Source organism: Protopterus annectens, chromosome 15.part0 (assembly GCF_019279795.1).
Source record: "Protopterus annectens isolate FY-2018-M chromosome 15.part0, PAN1.0, whole genome shotgun sequence".
Lineage (NCBI taxonomy): Eukaryota > Metazoa > Chordata > Ceratodontiformes > Protopteridae > Protopterus > Protopterus annectens.
Genome location: NC_056749.1, coordinates 544,508,557 through 544,533,581, shown reverse-complemented (window position 1 = coordinate 544,533,581; position 25,025 = coordinate 544,508,557).

Sequence of the window (25,025 nt, the reverse complement as noted above, 5' to 3'; positions counted from 1 at the left end):
CGACAGCCCAATCACTGCTCTGAGAGTGCACTGGTTCCAATGGAACCGATGCGCCAAAAATAATCGGTGCTGACAGGGAAACCTCCGCAGTCGGAGCCGAGACAGTATGCACCGGGGTGGTCACTGGTACTGAAGTCTCTGGGGCCTGGAAAGAGGCCAGAGGATATACTGGTGAGTATGCACTGAAAGGTTCCATTGCAAAGGAGATGGAAGACCTCACTGGGGTGGGCAATCCTCTAGCTGCCAGAAGCTGGTCCACAACCCGCACATCATCTTGTTCTGAAAGGCTCCTGGAGGATCTATAGGAGGCTGCTGAAGGAGAGTCAGGTTTTTCAGGAAAGGGGCTAAACTGGTGCCCCAAAAAAGGGTCGTAAGTTGGAAAATATCTGGTTCTTGGAAGGTGTTCAACCTTTGGAACCGACAGGGTAATTGCCTGTGGAGCCATATAAGCTATTGGCACAGTGACCGGGGATGGTGCCGAAGCGGGGATGGTAGTCAAAGACAGTGTCAGAACCAAGGATGGCACCAAAGATGATGGTGCCAAAGCTGGTACTGTAATAGAAGTCAAAATTATAGGCACCACTGAGGGAGGACACACAGAGCCTGGTGCCGAGGTTGTCTGCGCCGAAGGTGCCAGAGAAGCTCAGTGTCAACTCGGTTCCAAAACGAACGAAGATGTAGGAACCAAGTGACTCCATTTCTCTTTGTGTTTTTTAGTCTTAGGAAGTGGTGAGACCTCGATCCCAGAGACGGCCTCTAAAAAAAGCCGTTTACATCAAACCTTTCAAAAATCAATTTGTTTTCACGCTCAGCTAGAGTGTGATTACTAAAACTGGAGCAGATATCACACAAGGCATTTATATGGTCAACGCCCAAACAATAAATGCACCGAGCGTGACCGTCTGAGTTGGGCATCTGACGCCCACACTTATCGCAGTGCTTAAACCCCAAATTAGCTTTTTCTGACATAATGACATTAATCTAAGCTGACAGTCAAGAAAAAGAAACAGCAGCGCAGTGAAAAGGATATATATATACATATATATATATATATATATATATATACACACACACACACACACACACACACATATATATACATACACAGAAAGAAAGAAAGAGAAGAGTACCAACAATGGTACTTAGAAATACCACAAGTGGTAAGAAGAGATGATAGTCTACATGAATCACACTGCATAATGAATTATCCTGTACATATTGTCACCTTTACTATTGTAAATACCTACTTTACTTTATTAATTTCTGTATTTTTTTAGTATTCTTATTACTTCCCGCATTTTTTTTGAAAATCTTCTATTGAAATCCTTTCATTTACTATGTATTAATATTGATTTTTTAATTTTTAATTTCAATTTTTATTTGTTACTACTGGAGCTTTTCTCCCCTGGCCTCTACTGAAAATGGAAATATATCCAGTTAAACTAGCCCGGTTAACAAATGTAAAATAAAATAAATAAATAAGAGGGCCTACCAAAGGTAGGAGAGAGGGACAGTACCAACGATGGTATAAAGGTAACTACCAAAGGTAGTGGGTAGGAAACAGAACAAGTCTATAGACGAGGAAGAAATTTAGTGAAAACTGACTAAAAAACAAAGTATTGAGAGAGATTTACACAAAATTCTACACTTAGCTTTGAGAGAGAAGGCTTGGCACATCTGACGAGGAATGCGGCAAACAAGATCTGAAGAGACTATGACAGGGGCATTATGGGTAGATCTTAGCTGAGTGTTTTTGGCTGGCGTGAGCTTGGAAACGACTGTGTCAGTTTCGAGGACGGAACCGGAGTTCTATCAGTAAGTAAGGAATGAATAAAGATTTACATCAGATCAAATGTGTTGTATCAACATTAGCCACAAGTGATCCACTGATATCAGACATGTGATGACCTGTTGTGCTGGACACTCCACCAGTGGAACCTGTGAAAATGAAGATTACATAGCTATGGCAATGCTGGAACATTTACTTCCACCTAATAATTATTTGCAGAGCCAGAAAAAATACATATCCTATTGAGGCTGCTCCACTAATGTACCTGAGATCATATGTGCATACTTGTTCTGCTGAATAAGTCATTCACATTAGTGGATTAGTGTACAACAATAATGGAACATGCTAGTACTAACCTTGTGCATCTCCTATAATCACCCAGTATTGGTCCATGAAGTATGCCTTTGCATATGGCTCAAGTCCCTAATAAAAATATGAATAGGTGTATATTTATTTATTTATTTATTTATTTATTTATTTCCAGTTTGATTACCGGGGAAGTCCACTGGGCCAGAACGTACCCATTTTCAGTGGAGGCCCGGGGAGAAAAGCTCCAAAAGCAAAGCAAATACAATCTAAGTTACATAGTGTAAAAGATAGTAATAAAATATATACATTTGGAATAACATTACATTGAATACAGTTAGTAAAAAAGCAAATACACGCAGTATACTTCAAAAAACATCATTCAGGAAGGTAGATACAATAGATTTAGTAGTTTCCTTAAGTAGCAGGTTTGACTGTATGAAAAGAAGGTGTAAGGTTACATGCTATTTACAATATTTACATATGAGGAGTAGAGAGAGAAAGTACATAAACTGAGAGTAGAATATAGTTTGATCAAGCAGTGATCGAGAGAGAAAAAGAGAAGAAAAGAAGATAGTATTAGGGTAGAGAAAGGATGTAGAGGGTTCAAGGGGAATTTATGTAGATTTATGTAGGATGTAAGCAGGTGCACTTATGTTTAGAGGATAAGTAAGAGAAAAGTTGGATTTTGAAGGCTTCAGTGTTAGATGTTGTTCTAAGAGAAGAAGGGAGAGAGTTCCATTTCCTGCCAAGAGAGTAGGAGGGAAGGAGCTGGCCAGCAGGGTGATTGGGTTTGTGGATGGTGATTAAATTTTGGTGTTCAGATCTAAGAGATCTGTTTGGGGTGTAAGGCGGAAGGATGTTTGCTCTGGCTGGGCATTTTTCAGGGTAGAATATTAATTTGTGAGCAGTGGTTAGTTGGAGGTAGTCTAGGTAGTTAGGGAGTTCTAGCCAGTTCAGAGTTTGTAGGGAAAGACAATGGTGAGAAGAGGTTTTAGATTTGGTAGCAAATTTAGAGATTTTATTATAGCAGATTTCGAGTTTAGTGGAGATGGAAGAAGACAGGTTAGTAAGGAGAGGGGCTCCATATAGTAGAGATGGTAGAAGATAGGTAGTTGCTAAGGAATAGTTTAGTGGAGATGGAAGAAGACAGGTTAGTAAGGAGAGGGGCTCCATATAGTAGAGATGGTAGAAGATAGGTAGTTGCTAAGGAATGTCTAGCGGAGTTGGAGAGAAAGCAGTTGTTCTTATAGAGCATACCTAGCTTTTGGTGGGTTTTCTTTATGTTTTGTTGTATGTGGCTATCAAATTTGAGGTGCTCGTCTATAGTGATGCCAAGGAGTTTTGCAGATGGGACCACCTCTATGGTTGACTTTGTTTGGCTTATGATTTTGAATGCTGTTTTATCAAATATGCAAGCCCTGGAGGAGCGGAGAGGAGAATTTTGGATTTATTAGAGTTTACAGAGATGATTTTGGTGCATCGAGTTCTCAGTAGTGGAAAAAGCTATTTGGGTTTTGTCAGTAGTTCGGGAATGTTGGAGGCGCAGACTAAGGTAGAATCATCTGCGTATTGGATGACTGTTGTGTCTGGGATGGCAGAGTGAAGGTTATTTATTAAGATGTTGAAAAGCATGGGTCCAAGGATGGACCCCTGGGGAACACCAGTGGGTGTAGGTAAGAAGGAGGAGGTAGAGTTGTTCCATTTGACAGCTTGGGATCTATCTGATAAGTAGCTAGAGAACCAGGATAGAGTATCAGGGGAGAGATGAAGGTTTGATAGATGAAAGAGAAGGTGTTTGTGAGAGATGGTGTCGAAGGCTTTAGACAGATCTAGCAGTACAGTGGAAACTAGTAACCCAGAATCCCTGGCTTGGTTGACTGTTTCTAAGAAGGATAGTAAGGCAGTAATAGTGCTGTGTCCAGGGCGGAATCCATGTTGGGTGGGTGTTAGGAGGTGGTTATGGATTAAGAAAGGCATGAGTTGGTGGTGGACACATTTCTCTAGGATTTTTGATAAAGGTGAGAGTAGGGCAATTGGGCGAAAGTTGGAGATATTTGTGTTTTTGCCTCCTTTATGAAGAGGGAGAATGTAGGCTGATCTCCAAAGCATAGGAACATATGACTCTTTTATAGATCTATTAATTAAGATGCTGATAGGGAGAGCAATACCTTGGCAGCACATTTAAGGAAAGAGGAGGGATGTTATCAGGGCATTAGTGCATGGCTTTAGTTTAGATAAGAGTCTTTTTATGAATATAGTTGAAACAGGTTTCAGCTGGAAACTGGGAGGACAGTTAGAGGGTTGTTGGGAGTAGAGGAAAGAGAGTTGGATGTATTATTGTTGGGGAAGGATTTGGTAAGATTAGCTATAGATTCCGTGAAGAATTTGTTGAAGAGAGCTTATATCTGAGTCAGTTTTACTTGGGTCTGGGCAAGGGTTATTTTTAGATCCTGGGTGGAGAAGGAATTTACTGATTTCCAGAACTGTTTGGGGTTCTTATTTTGGTTGGACTGTAGTTTGTAGTAGTAGTTCTTTTTGTCCAGGGTGATTAGTTTTTTTGCTAGGTTGCGGAGTTGGGTGTATTGGAGCAGGGAAGAAGGGATTTTATTTTTCTGGTATAGCTTCCAAGATTTGTCCCTTTGATGCATGACTTGTTTTGTTTCTTTGGATAGCCAGGGGGCAGAGTTAGCTTTGACTTGTTTGTTTCTTGGAGGAGCTAGGGAGTTCAGAGTACTTAGGAAGATAGAGTTAAACTGTTCAACAGCTTTGTCTAGGGGAAGTGTATTTAGGGTCTGCCAGTTGGTATGTTTAAGAATGTTTGATAAGATAGTTGGGTTGAAGTTGCTGAGATTACGAGTGTGGATGTAGTGGTGTAGATATTGGGTAGAGTTAGCGGAGCGGTGTATGAAAGTAGGGAGATGGTCACTGAAGGTATCAGGGATAGTGCCTGAAAGAGTTATTTTGTTTGGATGAGAGACTAGGATCCAGTCAATGGTAGATCCTGGGGATTTGTTTTGTTAGGCGGGTGGTTGAGTGTATTACTTGGGTGAAGTTAAAGAGGTTGATGAATTGGGAGGGGGAAGGAGAGTTGATTTTATTCCAATCAATGTTAACGTCGCCTAGAATGTAGGTTTCAAATTTGATTTCAGTTGAGGCCCAGTAAAGAATATTTTCAAGGGTTGTTATGTTGTCACCTGGGGATATATAAAGGGAGATAATGCAGATGTTCTTATGTTTATTTAGTCGAAGGAGACTGGCTGTAAGTTCAGCGCTTTGAACTCAGGAATTGGAATTTGTAGAGGGATCAGGAGAGAAGGTTAGAAAATTATTGCAGAGCCTCCACCTTTTTTATTTGGTCGGTCAGTTCTGTGGATTTGGAAGCCGGGAGGTAAGATTTCAGAGTCGGTGATGTGGGGTTTTAGCCAGGTTTCAGAAATGGCTAGGATGTCTGGTTGGTTGTGGCAAATCCAAGCATGAAGATGGTGAATTTTGTTATTTAGGCTCTGAGCATTGATAGAGAAGAGCTTAAGAGGGTTAGGAGAGGAAGTGGTAGAAGAATTGGGAGGGGGACTATGTTTTATTCCAGAGGGAGAAAAAGGGGTTGGGGAGACATTGTTAGTGGTGAGGCAGGGGCCAGGGTTCGGATGAATATCGCCACATAAGACAAGGTCATTATTGGTAGTAACTTTTAGTCTTTTGTGTTTTAGAAGTAGGAGGCTGTTATGGGAGGAGGATTTTCAGAGTGAGAGTTTTGGTGTGGTGAAGCTTTTGGGATGGAAAAGGTACAGTGTTTTGGGAGGAATAAGAGTGGAAGATATGTTGTTGTAGTGGGTAGATAGAAGGTTGTGAATGAGTACAAGGGTTGGTTTGTGTAGGAGGAGGGAAAAGGGTATTTTGTGAGAGTAGGACGTAGCAAAATATAGGAATGAGAAGTACAAGTAGTAATGATGGGACATAGATATTATGAAGGATTTTGGGAGGCATGTTTGGCAAGCAGAGGTGGAAGAGATTGATGTAGTGGAGTTGAGTAGGCAGCACAAACATAAAATCCCAAGTGGTATTGCAAATCAAAAACAATAAAGAAATAGTATCCGACATAAGGGACCAATATTGATCCTAATATGCCCCAATGAAAACAATATTATATAACCCTCTAAACTTCAAATGTATGTAGTCATGAAAAAAAAACACATATTACAGGAAAAAAAGTTAACTGTCCATGATAATAGTTCAAAATACCAGAAATAGTCACCAAGTTTCACCCAAAGAACTAACTGGATGAATATAGCCTCCTGAACTCGTAGAAGATGATAATATAATATCCGCCAATGTGATGCCAAAATATGGAGCCACTAAGGACAATCCCAATTACAAAAGAAAGCAGAAATATAACGGCATCCACGACAATGTCTTGCTGTTAATGTCCCACAAAATGGCGTAATTGTAATCCTGATGTATAATGCGACATGAATGCTGCAAGGCCAAATCCAGATAACACACAAGACACGCGATGTAAACTATAGTCCCTGTTCAAAGATGAAACCCAAAACCAAAAAGAAATTGAACATCACAGTAAAGTGTCCATTTGGTAACAGAAGCATGGTCTGCATGATGTGGAAATTGTAGAGTGCTACAGGGTGGACAGAGACACACTATAGGAACTCTGCTACCTGTGATGTCCACAACTGAGAACAAGGGCAAACTAAGGGTAACCAATACCTGTAAAGACCTTCACTCAAACATGGTCTAATGGCCAACACAAGAAGCAGCCAGAACACCTTCACACAAACCTGGAGTAGTGGCCCACACAAAGTAGACAGAACACCTGCAGATAGGATGCATATGTTTGCAGTTTCAAAATGGATACACTGTTGCATTTTTTGCTTTTCAATTCGCAAACCCAATAAACAGCATTGCGTGGCATTTAGCAACCTTCCCCAACACCTGCATGTCTAGAACACCCTTTTGTTTGCAAGATTATCGATACTTTCAGACTTGACTACCCCCTCACACGGTTTTCTGAATCCTCCTCTTCATTGCAGATGGTTTTGCAGCTATTTAGTCCACGGGAAACCAAACTACATGACACATGGGAGTCACCATTATTAAAGAAAGTAAGAAGACGCTTGTACTTGCAGGCATCTTTTTTCCGAAGCAAATTGCATTTTGAGGAAATTATTTTTGGAATATTCATTTAAGGGCACAGGTTTGTATGGTCTTTGATGCGTTTATGTGTTTGCATCAATTGTATCACTTTCAGTTATTAAACTTCCATTTTAGTAGTATCTCACACAATCCTATTGGAAATGGTGGGGGGAGTTCTGTGCATTTCCATGTACAGATTTTTTGTGACATTTAGTCTTCTAACAGTTTCTAGGCATCTCAGTGCATTATTAATCTGTGCTACCACAAAAAATTTTATTAGCACAACTGCAGAAACATACTTTTATAATAGCAGTACATTATTAAATTGCACCTGTGTGAAGTTCATGGTACACAGCAAAAGGAACTCATTACAAGCTGTAGCTGTACGAGATAAAAAACTTAGTCTTGATTTGTCTCTTTCCAGTAGTGTAAGCATATAATGTGTCACAGACTGAGGAAATATATCAAACTGTTCTGTTTTAGCAGCCTAGTGAGAGATGGGGAACGCATTTTAAAATATGCAACATTAGAATAAATCTGCAAATGTAGGCCATACAAGATCAGGGCTTTGCTAGTCTAAGCTGACTCTCTTATTCAGACCACTGAATGCTCTTTTTTACATCCATATCTGACTGAACCGGCAAAAATATTTGCTGATAGTTGAAATAGAGTCTACATTACTAACTTGAACGTTCAAAAGTTCTAATGCATAAAGATAGACACATATGCATCGAACTCTTAAACGCTCGAAAGTTAATAAAGAAAAAAAATACACAGAAAAAAAAAAGATGTAGGCTGCACCCCCCACACCCCCGCTACTTAAATATGCCAACTCTGAGATCGCACTACATTGAAGTAAACAGAAATCTCCACCTACGGAGATTTCAGTTTACAGTTGTTGACGGCTTGCACTTTCGATGCATATGGCTCGATCCATATGTATTCGTGGTTTCATGCTTTTGCATAAAGTAGACCTGAAATAGGGTATTTCTGTTTTGTTTGATAATGGTTTCTTTGTGATTGTTTATGAGCACCTCAGAACGGAATGACAGAAGTAATAAAATAACTGTTTGTAAACTCTTTATAATAAAATATTTATACCTGATGTCTCATGTCTCCTTTGCCATCTAGGTACAATGTACTGTAACAAACACCTTGCCTCAGAATTCCAGAGTTGAACCTGTGACACTCAGGCTATTGTCCCCAGTCTGGCTTCTACATAAAGGCCACTGCCAGGTATTTGAGTTCTTTCACCTACCCTGGAGAAGTTTTACAGGAATTACTTTTGTGAGATGCTTTTATGTTGGTGGTCCATCCTGGCAGTATCATATACTCTTTGGTCTTAGCATGCAGTATTATACTGGTGGCCCTGCAATGTACCTCTACTAGTGTCCTATTAAGGCCACCACTGCCACAACTGGTCAGGGTGAGTCTTGTCTTGTTCACCTGGTAAAGGATATTGTTAGAAAAATATGTATTAGTAATATGCATGCTTAGTGCATTCGAGGTTTAAAAGGGTTAATACATTTATTCTGTTCACACTGCATGAATCTGCACAGCTACTAGAGACATTCCAATCCTGCTTATGTCATGAAAATATGAGCAGCTATGATCTGCTTATGCCATGGAAATTAACAAGAAGCATTTAATTTCCGCTAATGTCATGAAAATAATAAGACGTGTTTCTACTAGTGTCATGAGACTTAACAAAGAGTTATTGATTTTCTGCTTATGCCATGAGAAAGTACACAGCTGCTAGAAGCTATTGATAATGAAAACAAAGGCTGCTTGAAAGTATAAACCGTAGTCAGCATTACTTGTACTTAAGCTAGAAATGTACCTTGAATCTAGGTAAAATGTAACACATATATTAAAACTGCACAACTGAAGAATAGAAAGATTGTAGTGGGCTAAAAATAAGCCCCAAGGCCAGGTTGTTTTTCTCAAATGTTTTTGTAAATCAACAACAATCCAGTCATGTCAGCAGGAAATCAAAGTAACATTTTCTATGTAACACATAGCGAATTTTAAATCTAAACATGTCAGCAGGAAATCTAAGTAACATTTTCTGTAGAACAATACAGAAAGCTGTGTCTAACTTAAGTCAGCAATAGAAGCAACATTTCTGTGTAACATGGAAAGAACTGTATAAAAGTAGCATACTGCTCACTAGTAATTTAGACAAATCCTGTATTTGCATGCTTTGTCTCCTTGCTGCAAGTAATAAAGGGTGCCATACTTGAACCTTATGTGAATTGGTCTTTGAAGTTTTTTCCTTTGACAGATTGGTCCTTCGGACCAGAAACCTCTCTTCGTCTCGGATCAGACGGGCCAGGTGGTTGAAACCGTACGGGGAAGAAACCAAATCGGTTCTTCTTATTTGAAAAGCCCTCCGACTGAATTGTCGTACAAAAAGAGGCCAGCCACTTTCTGATCTGCGACTGAAGGACGGGTCTCCGAATTGGTGATCAATCACATGGGCTCAGGTAAGGTGAATCTACTTTTTTCTGCTTTCTGTTTTAGATCAGGGACTAGATTTGTATTGTTTTTGTCAAGACTGTATTTTACAAGTCAGGGACAGAAAAGATTACTGTCTTGTCATAGATCAGGAGAAATAGAATAAGTAGGCAGTCATTCTGAAGAGACTATAACAAAATCTGTGGTAGCACATTAAAAATCAGAGAAGTTACATAACGATCAAAAGGGTAGAACAAAATGGGTAATAATTGCACAAAAAGACCCCAAAATCCACCGTTAACAGAAGAAGCAAAATACATGCATTCACAGCGTGCCGACAATATTAAATATTATTCAAAATGGGTTAATAAATATGAATTCGACAGAAAATTAGAAATATCCTCGCTTATCAAACTTGTCAAACAGCTCAAAACCGATTCCAAAGGTCGGGTAAAAAAGCAACACAAATTAGGAAATCCACAGGCACACAGGTGGATTGAGGAAGTAAACCGTAGGGAACAAAAGAACAATTCGAAAACAATGTTTTTAGATAAGGAGGACAATAACTTAGTAATACCATCAGCACCTCCGCCTCCCTTACCAGAATATGAAGCAAGTGAACAGGTTAGTCCACCCCCACGATATCCTGTTGTTACTGAAAATAGAGACATTGTAAAAATAAAACCATTTATTAGAGATCCCATCGGGACCAGGTCTCGAACAAGGGCAGGTAATTCAAATGAAGGCATTGAGTTATATCAAATGGTTAAGAATTCTCGATCTATGAGTGAAGAAGAAATATGCCCACTTATAGAAGTACCCAATCCTCAAGCAGGTCAGGACAATCAGGACCCAACTATTTTAGTATACAGACCATGGACTCCGGAAGATATCCAGAAAGCCACTGAGGGAATTCCCCATCCAAAAGTTAATTTTAGAAAATTCTCAGAAGATTTACAAGGAATTAGGCTGAGTTATAACTTAAACGGAGAAGAGGTAAAAAAAGTAGTTAGACAAATTGTGGAGCCAGATTGGCACATGATTAGTGGCAACTGGAATCCCCATGACGCTGCACACAGACCCCTCCTACACAGCAGCGCAGAACTAGACAACAGAGTAAAAGGTCTTACAGACCACATCTCTGAAAAATGGAAGCCTAGGGCAGACTGGACTTGCATTAATCAATGCATCCAAGAAGGTGAAACTATTGACTGGTATTATGCCAGACTATTATAATGTTTTAATAACCACTGTGGAATGCAGGTTCCTGAAGATCAAACACAAATTCCCCATATGAACAGCAGTTAAAGAATGCATTTTTAAAGGGCAGTATTGCACCTATAAGCAGTTTTATTACAAAACACATGGTAGACCATCGTACAAGCAGGTTACAGTCATTACTTGAATATGCTAGGCATGCCGAAAGGTATTTTAATAGCAAAAAGAAAGCTCAAGTATTTTCTATAGAAGATGGAGCAGAAGTTTATGTAGTAAAGTCCGGGAAAAAGGGCAAGAAAAATGCACAGGGAAACAAACATCTGAAGGGCGAAAGAAAAGGGGTGAATGTTTCAAATGTGGTAAAAAGGGACACTTGGCAAAGGATTGCAGGAAAAATAAGAAGGCAACCACGGAAGACATGGAGAGTGAGGACTGACTACATGGTCAGGAATCACTAGAAGGGGATAGCAGAGAATGGACAAATGAGAATGTGATAGAAGGAGTAGAGGATGTGACAGAAGAAATAGAGGAAGTGCAAGAAGTTAGTGACAGTGAAGAAAATGAAATATTAGACCTAGCTTTATTGAGCTTGGAGTTCTATTTAGCAGACACAAAACCAGAAGTTACACTCTTGGTAGAAGGGAGGGAAGTCAAATTCTTGTGTGACTCAGGGGCATCACGAACCCTGATATATCCCTCCAAACTGCCAGAAAACACAGAGTCACCTGATTACATACTGGTAAAAGCAGCTAATGGACAGCTGTATCGGGAGCCCTTCTCCAGTAATATTGCAATAACTGATCTGGTTTCAGGATTGACTCAGAAAAGCAAAATTGTTGTTTCTGCAAAATGCCCAGTAAACCTCTTGGGCAGAGACCTCATGCAGCTATTTGGCATAGCAGTAGTCCCAACCATGCAGGGTATGGAAGCACAGCGACAAATTGATACCTTTGCAGTGCAATCGGAGGGTGAAATGTTTTATTGGTACAGCCAGGACTTGGTTACGACTGGTCCAGGGACTGTGACCGAAGAATTAATGAATGTAGCCATCAGCAAGTTCCCCACCCTTGACACTGATAAGCAACACCTGTTGCACTGTACCCTGTTATTGTAACACACCAGGACCTGATAAGGAATATGAGCAAGAATTGTTTAAAAATCATACAAACAGATTGATATTACGTAATCTGTACTGGGACACACAAGGGAACAATGTAGCCAGCTGTTCATTGCCCCAGGAGTTCTTTACACTTTATAAATCTAATCAATTACCACATGTTAGCTTAACCAAGAACAAAAACAAACCTGACGCACTGCAAAACAGTTAAGAACTTTGAACTGGACAAAAATCTTACCTCTCCATCGGGGCCACCAGCACAAAGTCTGGCTACAAAGGGGGGTCAGATCAATAGGACTGATCCGTCTCAACCCCAGTGAAGAGACCATCGGTGCTGAAGGTCCTATTAGGGCAGAGAGTGAGATCACACGTCAAAAGCAAAAATGATAGAATCCAGAAAAATCCAAATAAAACCACTCGGAAGAGTCGGAGAAAACAGGAATGCAGAACAGCCATTTCCTCAGAAGTATTGCATAATCATCCTGTTGACTATACTAGTGACAATAATCTTTGTGTTGTGGCCATTCCTTTTCCCAGCCACACAAACTGAACTGAATAAACATGGAGAGTTGCACGTAGAGTGGCACCCAAACTTCAACACTTACCAGGCAATCAAATATGTGTATGCTGAGACCTTCAATGTTTGGTGCTGGATTTGCACAGCTTTGCCAACAGCATACGGGGGGGTTATTGTTAACTTCAGTCCCCCTAGGAGCCAACAAGACCTGGGAAAATTTAGTCTATGATACATCAGATGTTACATCACACTTGCACTTGTCTGTTCGACAGAAGGGGACTGTGTGTTTTTACAAAAAAAAGAAGTTATGTCCTTACCATAACGTTCCATGTGGAGTGTTCATCTCGCCTTTGTTCTTACACGGCCGCTTAGCAAGCTCTGCATCGAGAAGAAGCTCGAGACCAATCTATCTCCCACAATTCCCTCTGCCCTTACCTCAGATCTAGTTTGCAAAACAACACCAGATCCAGTAACAATAATGTAAACATACATACATACAAGGGCGTAACTGAAACCAGCAGCACAACAGAGAGAAATCAGTAGCGGGAGAACCAGACCAGACCTCTAAACCGGACGTTCTTCCTGACCTGAGGGCGGGAGGGTGGGAATGTAAGAACAAAGGCGAGATGAACACTCCACATGGAACGTTATGGTAAGGACATAACTTCTTTATGTGAGAGTGTTCAATCTCGCCGTTTGTTCTTACACATGGGTAGTGTCCCTAGCTCCGTGACCCTGAGAGACTCACGGAAGAACGTTCCTGAGCACAGTGGAACCAAAGGCTGCCCTGCCCCTGGAAATCCTATCCACTTTGTAATGAGTAATGAACGTATGTGGTTTAGACCAAGTGGCGGCCGCACAAATAGTATCCAAAGGTAGGCGGGCCGCATGAGCCAAAGATGTGGAAACTGATCTAGTAGAATGTCCTTTTGGTTTGGCGGGCAAACTTTGATCAGTAGCAGCATAAACAAAGGTAATACAATCAGATAGCCATTTGGAGAGAGTACGCTTCGTCACTGCCATGCCCTTTTTGTTGTCCGCAAAGGCTATAAAGAGCTGGTCTGCTTTTCTGTGATCTTTTGTTCTATCTAGATAGAATCTGAGTTGTCTGTGAACATCCAACTTATGCAACATATATTCCAGCTTATTGGAATGGTTTTTGAAAAATGTGGGGAGTTCAATGGATTGATTAATGTTTTTGACTGAACAAACCTTGGGGAGAAAAGAGGGGTTGGTGCGTAAAGAAACCCTACCCGGGTGAAAAATTAAATATGGGTGTTTAATGGAAAGAGCTTGAAGTTCCGACACTTGTCTCGCTGAAGTGATAGCTACTAGAAAGAGAGTTTTCCAGGACAAGAACTTTAAGGAACAGGAAGAGGCTGGTTCAAAGGGTGGTAGCATTAGCTGGGATAAAAGGAGGTTTAGATTCCACGGAGCTGTAGGAAACCTGACTGGTGGTCTAAGATGAAAGGATCCTTTTAAAAAGGCTTTACAAAGCCTATGAGCCATAATAGGCGCTCCATTCTCCCCTACATGAAAGTTAGAAATAGTAGCCAACTGAACCCTCAAGGTGGCAGTAGAAGCTCCTTGGTGAAATAGCATGGATAGGAACTCTAAATCTTTGTTTAGTGGGGCTATTAAGGGATCTAAATGTTGTGCAGTTGCCCAGTATACAAAACGTTTCCACTTACTAGTGTAAATTTTTGTAGTGGAAGCTTTATGAGAGGCTACTAGAATGTTCTGAACCGCCGGAGAAAGAAGATCAGACCTGGTTAAGAAGGGAAGCGGAGCAGCCAAGCTGCTAATCTGAGGGACAGGAGCGACGGGTGGGGAGCTCCTGACGAATGAGTCAGTAGATCTGGCACCAGGTCCAGAATCCAGGGCTCCCGTATTTGGTGTGCTTGAAGAAAGGGAAACCAAATCTGATGAGGCCAGAATGGGGCAATGAGAACTACAGTCCTTTCCAGATCCTTGGCTTTCTGGAGAAATCTCGGTATCAGAGGTATAGGGGGAAAGGCGTACAGGAGACCCGGGGGCCAATCGTGAATCAGAGCGTCCCTGGGGACATCCCCTGGCGGAGGTAATAGGGCAAAGTAGCTTCTGCATTTGGCGTTCATTGGAGACGCAAATAGATCGCAGCAAGGCTGGCCCCACTTGCGGAATATCATGTCCGCTATTGTCTGGTTGAGGGACCACTCGTGAGGTAACAGGATGGCTCTGCTCAACCTGTCCGCTATAACGTTGTATAACCCCGGGATGTGCGTTGCTATCAGAAAGCGACCCGTGGACTCTGCCCATTGCCAAATTCTCATGGCCTCTCTGCATAACTGGTAAGATTTGGTTCCCCCTTGCTTGTTTATGTACCAAACTACGCACATGTTGTCTGTTTGAACTGCAATGGTCCCTAGAGGTAGAAGGGAGGAAAAGTGTTGCAACGCTAGAAACACTGCCCTCATCTCCAGGACATTGATGTGCAGGTTGTACTCTAGATTGGTCCATTCGCCTTGGACTGTCTGTCCCTGAAAGATGTCCCCCCACCCTATCAGGGAAGCGTCCATGGTCACTGTAGCTGTTGGTGTGGGTAACACAAACGGTCGGCCGTCGGTGAGATTGCAATTCTGTAACCACCAAGACAGGTGTGTTTTGCAGGTGTTTGTGATGTGAATTTCGTGTGTCAGCGGTAACTGTTGGAACGACCATTGTGCGAACAGCAGCCATTGAAGAACTCTCATGTGTAGTCTTCCCAAGGGAATTGCAATGAGGGAAGCTGACATGAGTCCCAAGACTTTCAGAACCAGTTTGGCTGGGGATTTCTTGGACAACAGAAGTAGAGATATGTGCTTTTGTAGGGAGGCTATTCTTTCTGGGGGAAGTCTTAGAAGCAAGGAACGGGTATCCAAATCTGCCCCTATGAATGAGATATGCTGTGATGGCTGTAAGGCAGATTTTTCGAAATTTATCGAAATCCCTAGCTGAACACAAAGGCCGAGTGTGTAGTCCCTGGCCTGTATCAGTCGACGCTCGGTGGTGGCAGTAAGGAGCCAGTCATCCAGATACAGAAACACCCGGAATCCTAGGCGTCTCAAGTGAGATGCTACCACTGCCATGCATTTGGTGAAAACCCTGGGGGCTGAGGTTAGACCAAAGGGCAGGGCCCGAAACTGAAAGTGGCTGGCTCCCAGCCGGAAGCGCAGGTGATCTCTGGACGCTCTGGCCATTTTGATGTGGTAGTATGCATCCTTGAGATCTATTGAGCACATCCAGTCGTCCTTCTGTAAGAATGGAAGGATCGATTGAAGCGTGACCATCCGGAACTTTTCTTTCTTCACAAAGGTATTGAGCTTGCTTAGGTCCAGAATTGGCCTCCAGTCCCCTGTCTTTTTTGGAACTAAAGAACCTTGAGTAAGTTCCGAATCCTCTTTGGTCCGCTGGGACTGGTTGGATGACTCTTTTTTCTAGCAGCTTTGAAATTTCTATAGCTGCAGGTTCTCGCAGATGGGGCGGTACATCTGGGAATCTTTTCTGCGGTAACGGGGGAAATAGAAATGGAATTTTGTAACCTCTGGTAATAATGCTTTTTACCCATCTGTCTGAGGTAAGACTTTGCCAGGCCTGAGGGTATAAAGCTAAGCGACCCCCGACTGCCTCCAGAGCAGGACAGTCGGGCCTCCCTTCAGGAGTGCTGGAAAGGCTTCCCAGGGACAGTATCCCTGTCGCCTTGGTTCTGCGGACCCACTCTGCCACCCGGGCGACGTCTTCCACTTCTGCCCCCCCCCGCCTCTGGAGGGGGCATCACCCTGTGTGCTCAGGAAAGAACCCTGGGGTTTACGAAACCACATTTTCCCACCTCGTTGCCCTTTGGGGTACGGTCTGGATGGGGTGGAAAAATGGACTCCGACAGCAGACAGAGTCTTTCCCTCTTGCTCACACCGGGTAAGGGTCTCCTTTACTTTGGGGCCAAAAAGAGTGGCACCATCAAAAGGGGCGTTAGTAAAGGAAGACTTGAAGGCTTCCGCAAAGGAGCATAGGCGCATCCAGGATTGTCTACGGAGAGCAATCGCTAAAGCCGCAGCCCTACTCGACCCTTCGGCTGCATACGAGATGAGCCTCATGGACGAGTTTACAAAAATGTAAGGGTATTGAGCTGTGCTGTAACCTTATCCGCGACAGCAGCATATGTAGTACCCTGGAGGGTATCTCCCAACTCTTTGACTAGATCCCTCTGTAAACGTGTGAAATGTGTCAAATAGTTCAGCGATCGCATGGAGAAAGTCGCTGAACTGAAAATGCGCTTCCCATATCTGTCCATGGTCCTAGAATCTCTGTTAGGCGGATGGACAGATGAGGAAGATTCAGACATCTCCTTTTAAGTGGCAGCTACCACCACCATAGTGTCCACTGGAACTCCCTTTGTGAGTTATGCCTTATCCTGAGGGGCCGTAATATACTTATTAGGCTTTCTGGGAACTGGCTCCACTGTGTCAGGTGTCTCCCATGCCCTTCGAGCAATCAAATCCATTAACTCATCGAAGGGCGGAGTGACCCAGGAGGAAGAAGGGCGAGCACCGAATGCCTTCAGCAAGAATGACTCATCCTCAGAAGGGGGTAGGGCTTGCCAATCACCTCTCTGTTTTAGGATCTCCAGGATGTCAGAGAAGGAGACATCCTCAGAGGGTGATTTTGGGGACCCTTCTGACTCATCTAAGTCAGTGTCTGATGTTAAAGACTCTTGTGGAGAATCCAAGTGCCTCCTCTTGCACAATCTTTTCCTCGGGACGTCATCGGGGGGGCATCCGATGAAGCCTCCGAGGAAGAGGGGGTTCCCTCTGGGAGCGGCTGAGACACTGGTGCTCGACGCTTTTGAGTAGCCGTAGGTGCAGAAGAGGACAACGGGCCTTTATGGGAGGGAGACGTTGCTTCTGCTGACGTAGTTGTCTGGGAAGACAAAACCTTCCTCATAAGGTCGAAGGCCCCTGGACCCCTAGCCGAGGAATCCCCCGGTTCCGAAGAACACGGAGGTATCTCCGACGCGGAAGCCAAGGGCACCGACCCCGAGGACGGAGCCGAGGTGATCCATGCCGAGGCACCGAGAGGGAGAGTCGGCACCGAAACATCGGTTCGACTCTCGGTCCCGGAACCAAGGATAGATCGTCGGCTCCGCGAGTCCGGGAGGGGTTCCGACGGAGTCGAGGTCAACGGTGCAGAACGAGAAAGAGACGGTTCCGGCACCAAGGGCTCCACTATCAACAGATCAGCGTCCCCCGGCTCCGAGGGCTGAGTAGGCCTCGGAGGAGGACCAGATGGAGACAAGGGAAGGCCTTCGAGTCTCGACACCAACTGAGAGGAGACTGCAATGAGTTTGGACAGAGCCGTGTTCTCCATCAATTTCTGCACCACACGATCTACGTCGGTGTCGGAGAGGGGCCTGGAAGACCGAATCGAGGACGGTGCCGACCTCAAAAGAGCAGGAAGTGGCAGTTCCGTCACCGGTTCCAAGACTCGAGGCTCGGTGACAGACACTAGCTCGATACTCGACCCCGAAGTCTGTGGAACCGGTGAACGAACTTTAAAAGAAGAACTTGGAGCCGATGACGTAGGCTCCGAAGTCTTCGACTCCTTCGAAGATTTAGAAGTCTGGTCTGACTTATCTAAAGCCTCCTGAAAAGCAGGCTTCAGAAGACCCCTGTCCATAAGATTCCTGCGCCTATCCGTCATGACCCTTCCACTAAAGGAGTGACATATGGAGCAGTCCTCCTGAAGATGGAGAGGGCCAAGACAGTAGACACAGGAGCTATGGTTGTCTGTGACAGACATCTTCTGTCCGCACTGACATCTTTTAAAGCCTGACTTAACCTTCTCAGACATGTTAAGAGAAAAAAAGTCATAATCAACAATGAAATAACAATCACTACACTTAAACTTAGCCAAAGGCCGTGAAGAAAAGATATGAAGTGATTATTAATAAATTTAACAGTCGAATCCGATATTTAGTGAGTGGGGTAGGCCCTAGGAATCCTAACTAAATAAAACTGTTTGAAAACACTAATAATTTAGTCAATCGGAACCAAAGACCATACACACACACACACACACACACACACACACTAACAAGTCTTTACAAATCTAAGAAATTTTAGATCAAAATTCTATTAGAAAAAAGCTATATCTTATCTGACATTGGCTCAGAGCTCTTCAAGCGATGTGATCAGTTGCAGCGGCAAACTAGATCTGAGGTAAGGGCAGAGGGAATTTTGGGAGATAGGTTGGTCTCGAGCTTCTTCTTGATGCAGAGCTTTGCTAAGCGGCCGATTCGGAGCCGAGGATCGGCTCCGAACCCATGTGTAAGAACAAACGGCGAGATTGAACACTCTCACATTGATACAGTTCAGGTGGGTTGGAGCTATTGCAATGTGACTGTTCCCTATAGATGCTACAATAAAACTGACAACACAGGTTCTTTTTGCAACACAAGCTATGATTCGTTTTTTGAATTGATGCATAGGACAACTGATGAAGTAAAACATAATGCTGACCTTTATAAACAACTGATTATAGTTGACAAAAAAATGTTTCATCCAGAACCAGGACATAGTAAAGTTACTACCAAAGTAGAAGACTGTTATTTTGTATGTGGTAGGAAAGCATACAAGTGGTTACCTGAGAATTGGTCCGGCAGTTATTTGGGGTACCTGGTTCCGGCCATACAACACACAGCAGTTTTACCTCATGGGGAAAATTCAAAATGTTCGACGAGAAATCAAGAAACCTGTCAACCCAGTGGGGCAAATCAATGCGGGCTGGAAAACCATCATGCTGTGAGCCTAAGGAAAAATGGACTGTCGCATATGGACTTGAGTGATACTATCATCTCATGGGCAGGTGTATTGCCAGCATATGGAGCAACAAAATCAATCTGGGAACTGAGAAAACTGTCTAAACTTCTCAAAATAATGAGCAATGCAACCTTTTCTGCTCTAGAATTGGTGACTGATGAACTGACTGCCATGAGAACTGTAGTGCTTCAAAACCGCATGGCTCTCGACTTCACCCTAGCGGCAAGAGGAGGTACTTGCACTTTAATCCAGGAGGAGTGTTGTTTGTATATTCCGGACCACAAACACGAGATAGACAATCACCTTGAGGTAATTCAGCAAGTGTCGGCTATGATCAAGCCAGGACCAAATCCATTGACGGACTTTTTCCAGAGACTGTTTGGGGGGTGGGGCAGTATCCTGATGAACATGAATTATGTTACTGTCAATTGTTTTACAGTTAAATCAATGATGTGAAAAAGTTTTCATGTTTTAGTGCAACAATGATTTTAACTCGTTAATATTCATGAGGCCGTTTGTTGATTTGTTCATTTTAAACTGTTATTATGAGATTTATTGGTTGTTGGGATAATATAAGCCAGTATATATATGGCTAATTTATTTTTAAATGTTGTCTGATGAAGTCCATTTGTTTTGGATGAAAACGCCTGGAGTCATTATTGTTTGAATAGCATTAATGTGTTGGTTCGTGTTGTGTTATTAAATACGCATTATAAGAGCAACGGAAGTCACTGGGAGTTCTTTTTTGACATTTTGCACTCCTTTTTGGATTTTATTGGTATATTGAGTGCTTTTCAGTGTTTGGATCCTGATGAACATCCTGATTGCCATCTGTGTAGGAATGATCCTACTGGTGGTATGTGTTTGCTGCTGCATCCCCTGCATGAAAAGACTAATTAAAGACTTTATAGACATGTCAGTTTCAGAAACCTTATACCAAGGTGCTGAACTTGAAGAATTGTTGAACAATTGAAAATGCTTTCATAAGTTTAAACTGAATGACTCTCTTAACTGCAAATCCTGAGTAGGAAGAGGTTAGGGGAAGAAAAAAACTGTTTATGCTTATTTTGCAAGTAGAATAAAAGTATTAAAAGGGGGGAAATGTTAGAAAAATATGTATTAGTAATATGCATGTTTAATTCATTTGAGGTTTAAAAGGGTTAATACATTTATTCTGTTCACACTGCATGAATCTGCACAGCTACTAGAGACATTCCAATCCTGCTTATGTCATGAAAATATGCGCAGCTATGATCTGCTTATGCCATGGAAATTAACAAGAAGCATTTAATTTCTACTAATGTCATGAAAATAACACGTGTTTCTACTAGTGTCATGAGACTTAACAAAGAGTTATTGATTTTCTGCTTATGCCATGAGAAAGTACACAGCTGCTAGAAGCTATTGATAATGAAAACAAAGGCTGCTTGAAAGTATAAAATGTAGTCAGCATTACTTGTACCTAAGCTAGAAATGTACCTTGAATCTAGGTAAAATGTAACACATATATAAGAACTACACAACTGAAGAATAGAAAGATTGTAGTGGGCTAAAAATAAGCCCCAAGGCCAGGTTGTTTTTCTCAAATGTTTTTGTAAATCAACAATAATCCAGTCATGTCAGCAGGAAACCTAACATTTTCTATGTAACACATAGTGAGTTTTAAATCTGAACATGTCAGCAGGAAATCTAAGTAATATTTTCTGTAGAACAATACAGAAAGCTGTGTCTAAACTTACGTCAGCAATAGAAGCAACATTTCTGTGTAACATGGAAAGAACTAAAAGTAGCATACTGCTCACTAGTAATTTATCCAAATCCTGTATTTGCATGCTTTGTCTCCTTGCTGCAAGTAATAAAGGGTGCCATACTTGAACCTTACGTGAATTGGTCTTTGAAGTTTTTTCCTTTGACAGATATGCATGCCATGTGTGTGTGTAAGAATCTCTCTCTCTCTGGTGTGTTAAATTTCACCAGCTGTTGCCATTATCTTGGTCCAATGACATGTGGCTTAGTATAGGTGTCTATTATTTTCTTATTTGACATTTGTTAACAAGATTAGTCTGACTGGGTCAGGATGCCCTTTTTAAGCAGAGACCTAAGGAGAAAAGCTCCATTACAAAAGTTAGAAATACAATGAGAAATTCAGCAATTAGAGGAAAGAATGTTTAGGCATTATACATAGCTAAAAGCAAATACATTATACAGAGTATGAGACATACAAGTAATATCATAAGAACATTATGCAGTAATTATGATGACATGGATTCAAGACAAATTATGGCACAAAAGTCAGCTTGACATTCCTATTGTTAAGCAATAAGAGGACTTAGCTTGTTGAGGAGTAGCTGAGAGACGAAACTGATTGGAGGGCAGTTAGTGGTGAAGGAAATATAAGCTTAAGATACTCGGTAGTTAAGGTAAAAAGATGAGGGGCCCTTAGCTGTTAAGATAAAGGCAAGGTGGAGATATTCAGGTGGGGTTATTACAGGAGCAGATTCAAGAGGTACGCAGGAATTCCTTTAATGCTATTTTAAAGTTGTGGGTATTGTCAAGTGTGCATATATGGAGAAGTTTGCACCAGGCAGAGGTGATACAGTGGCTATAAAGGATTATACCAATAGATTTGTTGGGTCTGGAAATATGCAATAAGAGTTGGTCAGAGCTACTAAAGGTTGCACTTAGGGATATTGGGGGAGATAACATTTGCCAGAGATGGGCAGACTTGGGGTTGGTGAAGAACAGAGTGGGTCAGGTGGAGCTGTGGCATGTTGGTGTTGAAGTTCAAGCCAGTAAAGTTTTTTTTTAAGAAAAAAGCAGTGGTGCATTCAAAAAGGGAGATTACTGGAGAATTGAGCTATTTTATTATAGGTGAGTTCAAGTATGGAAGTCAGGTTCTTTTGGAGGTGGGTAAATCCTGGGGCAGAGTAGAGTAGGGTGGGAAGTAGGTAAGGTTGAGCTAAGGACAGTTTAGTTTCTGGAGTTAGGAATTTTTTGTTCTTGTACAGCAGTCTGAGTTTTTGGTGGGTCTTTTTAATACAGTTATTGATGTGGATGTCAAATTTAATTTCATCATCTACTCAAACTCCAAGGAGTTTAGTATGCGATTCTACTTTGACAGAAGTGTTATTTAGAGAGGACATGGAGAAAGAGGATTTGAGGTGTTAGGGAGATTTTGACAGGAAGAGTAGAAGTTTAGTTTTGTTAGGGTTAAGCAGTAGCTGATTAGTAGAGAGACATTTTTCAACAGAATGCAGAGATTCTTGAGTGAGGGTGAGTAGATGAGGAAGATTGTCAGATGTGGAGATTATAATAGAGTTGTCAGCATATTGCATCAGGGTGGAGTGTGGGCAGGACTGGTAGAAATCGTTAGTAAAGACATTGAATAACAGGGGCCCCAGGATGGAGCCTTGGGGGACCCCAGTTTGAACAGAGAGGAAAGGGGAGGTAGCAGAGAGCCATTTAACAGATTGTAGTTAATCAGATAGGTAACTACAGAACCAGCTGAGAGTGGAGTTACAGAGGTTGAGGTAAGGTAGTGTGGAGAGAAGGAGATTATGGGATACAGTATCAAAGGCTTTAGAAAGGTTGAGGAACAGGCAAGAGACTAATTTGTTATTATCAAGAGATGAAGAAATCAAATGAGTAAAAGATACAAGAGTCGTAGTGGTGCTATGATGAGGTCGAAAACCATGTTGTGGGGGCGAAAAGGTTCTCTTGGGTGAGATAAGAAACGAGCCGTGTGTGTATACACTTTTCAAGAATTTAGGAAAAGGGGGACACAGAATTGCGATGTGCCTGAAATTTAAGGGGCCAGTGGAGTTTCCTCCTTTGTGTAGGGGCAAAACATAGAATTTTTTCCAGATAGCAGGGACACAGCTTTCCTTAACTGAACAACGGATGAGTATGGAGACTGGCTAGGTAATGGAGGAGGCTGCTAACTTAAGATAGAAAGGTGGTAGGTTATCAGCAGAGGGGGAGCAGGGTTCAAGTTTATTGAGAAACAATCGGATAGATGAAATGGGGATTGGTTTAAGTGAGAAACAACTACAATGGGGAAGTGGGGGAGGGGTGTCAGGGATAGAGTCAGAATTAGGTTTAAGTAAGCTCTGTATGGAGCTAATGAAGGAGGAGTTCAGTAATGTTTTTGAATTTTGGAAGACTGGAAAAGTACATAACATTATTGTTCTGTTGATCTGAACAGGACTTTAAATTAGGCATATGTCCTTCAGCCTCGATAATTATTGGAGCTTAATAAGATCATTATTTTTGTCAGGGTGTTCTGAAATTTTGAATCAACATTTTTGGTGTATTGGACAGAGGAACAAATGTATAATTTGTTGGTATAATCTTACATTTATGCCTAACAACACATGTGGCTGGATGATTTCTAAATTGATTTGTATTACTCTGTCAAGTTTGGCTGGCAAGTATTGGTGAATATTAATACTTTAGGTTGAGATTTCTTGTGAATTTAAAGTGTATTTGACATCAGCATATCATCATTGGTTTTCATATTTTTCATTGTATGTACCACTTTAGTGGGGTTAAGGACTTATTACTCCATCTGGTCTTTTAGGCTAGGGCTCGCTTGTGTGATTATATATATTTATACATACCATTACATATTGTTCAGTGGTATCTTGGTAGGAACATGGATTTGGTCACAATACTACAGGGACTCTCTTCGGATAAATACGATTTAGATATCTTTGGTCTTACGGATCAAAGTGAAAATACGAGTAATAATTTGAGGGACCCTGATGACATCTGCAGGGATTTATTTGGGAAGCTTACTAAAAGTATGACCTCACTCGGGACTAATGTGTGGCATCTAAAATTATTTAGGGCGTACCAAGCAAAAAACATAACACCTAGGGGATTAAGAATCAGAACACAGCCTTTTGTCAGTGTTCCTGATGACATGTTGATGGAAGAATGGGCATCAGCTCAACAACAGGCTACCATGTCCTTTGTTAACATTCTTTCTTCCTGTTATGAATGCACTATAGAAGCAAACACTATTGATATCAAATGAATATGAGAGGAAATTAAACCATTTGATGGGCAGGCCCAATACAAATCATGTCTAACCAAACTTTCTAAAGATTTATTATATTTGGAGAGAATACTGAAAAGTAAGAAACTACACAAATTTCAATCGGACCTGGCAGACAATGAAAGGGGCAAACCATCTGGTCCCAAAAAAACTAAAATTTTCTGATGGGTAGTCCAGTACTGGTAAACTTGGGAAGTAAAGACCTGGATCTATTTTAGAGATCAAAAACAGATTATAGTAGTACCTCAGGGGAGGATTCGTCTACCACAGAAATTGAACAAACACTCACTCATGGGTCCCCAGCACATAAAAAAATCCAAAAATGTGGATAACCCTTTAGGGTTAAGCAACACAGGGGTGGTAGAAAACATAGAAAAAGTGAAAATGTGGAAACTATTACAGGTCTTGATACCTCAATAAAAGATGTTTATAATGTGCACATCTCCTCTGTTGATCTCACTGAAGTTGAATTACAACTACTTAATAAAGGATTATCATATGTTCCTGGGTTTTTTGCTAATGAAGATACTGTTGTCAGTGATGTATTGGCCTTTTGTCATTTGTTAAATTTGAAATTATTT